Source organism: Gossypium arboreum, chromosome 1, assembly GCF_025698485.1.
Source record: "Gossypium arboreum isolate Shixiya-1 chromosome 1, ASM2569848v2, whole genome shotgun sequence".
NCBI lineage: Eukaryota > Viridiplantae > Streptophyta > Magnoliopsida > Malvales > Malvaceae > Gossypium > Gossypium arboreum.
Genome location: NC_069070.1, coordinates 77,689,969 through 77,692,371, shown reverse-complemented (window position 1 = coordinate 77,692,371; position 2,403 = coordinate 77,689,969). Strand labels below are relative to the sequence as shown.

Genomic DNA, 2,403 nt, shown 5'->3' with positions numbered 1-2,403 from the left:
ACGCCCAGAACTCTTCCTCACCAAAGCTTGGCGAATAGCGAGCAAGTACAAGTATTAGTAGCATAGAAAAATGCGCTCCTCGTCATTAAATTAATGTGTTTGCTCATGGTAATTGTGGCCTCTCGGAGAATCGATGACCGCATCTTTGAGGTATTTGCTAGTACTAGTACATCCGAGAATTCTTAATTGGCTGGTTGTAAATAGCCGGGACTTTGGAACAAAGGATTATCTCGGACACCTACACCGAGGTATTGACGATGATTCTCAAATATCGCAGAATGAATGTGATACGATGAGATAGAATGCAATAGAAACAAAGACACGAGGAACGGGTTACCCGCTCTTATGATCAAAGTGAACCCTTTCATTCGACATTCAATTCTTTAATTCGAATGAATCAAATCTCCTCAAGTAGGATTTGAACCTCGACCCGTCGATTAATAGTCGACCGCTCTACCACCGAGCTATTGAGGAACAATCGGAGATTAGATCTCATAGAGTTCAATTCCGTTCTCAACCCATGACCAATATGAACTTGAAGTTTCCTTCAGAACCCGGAACTTTTTCGTAGTGGCTCTGTTCCATGCCTCATTTCATAGGGAACCTCAAAGTGGCTCTATTTCATTATATTCCATCCAAACCCCAATTCCATTTTTATATTGTCATTGACATGACATAAGAGATGTCGGTTCTAGTCTATCTTTTCTATTTCTATATATGTAGATGGAAAGTTTAAAATCATCATATAATAATCCGAAATAGAAAATAAAAAGGAGGTTAATGATGATTTTAAAATCTTTTATACCGGGAATCTAATATCCTTATACATGACGATAATCAATTCGGTCGTTATGGTCGGACTCTATTATGGATTTTTGACCACACTATCTATAGGTCCCTCTTATATCTTCCTTCTACGAGCTCGGTTTATGGAAGAAGGAGAAGAAGGAACCGAGAAGAGAGTATCAGCAATATATTGACAATGTAGTTGTATTATTTATATACAACTTAACTCGGTATTCAAAATTTGGCAGCTATCTCGGCTTATTCTGCTAGTTTAGTTTTTCCCCAGTCTGGCCCGAATTTTGTAATTCTTGATCTATAATGATAAAAATTCATGAATTTAATCATTTTATTAATCTAAGTACTCAACAATTTAAAATTAGGCAAAATGACCATTTTTCCCTAGACTTTTGCAAAATGACCATTTTACCCCTAGGTCCGAAAATTGATTTTTATCACATTTTCTCACTAACCAAGCCTAGCCAATCACTTTTTATACTAAAAGAAGCCCACAATTCTCATTATTTCACACATTTATCACCTATTTTACAACTTATGCAAAATGGTCCTTAGTCAGGGTTTTCATGGAAATTACTTTACAAAAGTTATTTATTACACTACCATAACTCATTATCTTCCATAAAATTTCAGAAAACAACATGAACACACTCATGGTAAAATCATAGACCTTCAACCATTTTGTAAAGTAGTCCCCTCATTTGAAAGCTTATGTTACAAGGGTTCTAAAACTGCAAAAATCATCAAGGAAAATCATCAAAATCACTTACTTGTGAAGGCTCTGAGTTGCTGAAATTTTTGAAGCTTAAAAACCCCTCTTTTGTTGGTATGAACAGTGGGAAGAAGATGAGAGAAAATAAAATATCATTCTCTCTTTATTAAATTTTATTTTCAACCAATTTTGTCACCAAAACCCACCTAACCTAGTAACATGCCTCATTTTGCCCCCTATGGCCGCCCACCTTTGTTTTAAGGGTCTATTTGCCCTTTAAAGATCCCCAATTCATGATACGTGGAAAAAACTCCCTTAGCTATCAAATTAAAACTTTTAAACTTTATGCGATTTAGTCCTTTTTCGCGATTAAGCTCACAAACGCTAAAATTAATTCACCAAAATTTTCATGCATCTTTATAAACATGCTATCACACATAAAATAATATAAAAAATAATTTCTCTGACCTCGGGTTAGTGGTTCCAAAACCACTGTTCCAACTAGGCCCAAAATCAAGCTGTTGCACTTATCTACAAGATAAGAGTCCTAAGGGGTTTAAACTTTATACATATTTATCCATTAGGATTTACATTAATTATCCTAGTAACTCTAGTTTTACTAAAGAGTTTCACTAGGCCACCAAGGCTTAAAGTAAATTGGCTTCTTAATATATTCTATGAGTCGAGCCAGTTCATGTGTGTCAAATGAACCCCATTTAATTTGTTAACCTCCATGGGATGTCCTATGCGCAATGGTCATAAGCTTTGATCCGTAGCCCGTGACACAACCATGTATTGTTCCATTTATTCTACAACTCTTAAGACTTTTGCATCTATATCATATATTGATCCTTAGTCTAAATATAATATGACACATAAAAACAAAGCTT

At 35.3% G+C, this 2,403-nt stretch overlaps 1 non-coding gene across 1 annotated transcript; it reads right to left on the bottom strand.

Annotated features, from left to right (window-relative positions):
* Positions 1 to 403: 403 nt before the first annotated feature.
* Positions 404 to 474, bottom strand: TRNAN-GUU (transfer RNA asparagine (anticodon GUU)). The gene has a single exon. It is a non-coding gene; the product is annotated as a tRNA-Asn (tRNA).
* Between the last annotated feature and the right edge of the window lie 1,929 nt (positions 475 to 2,403).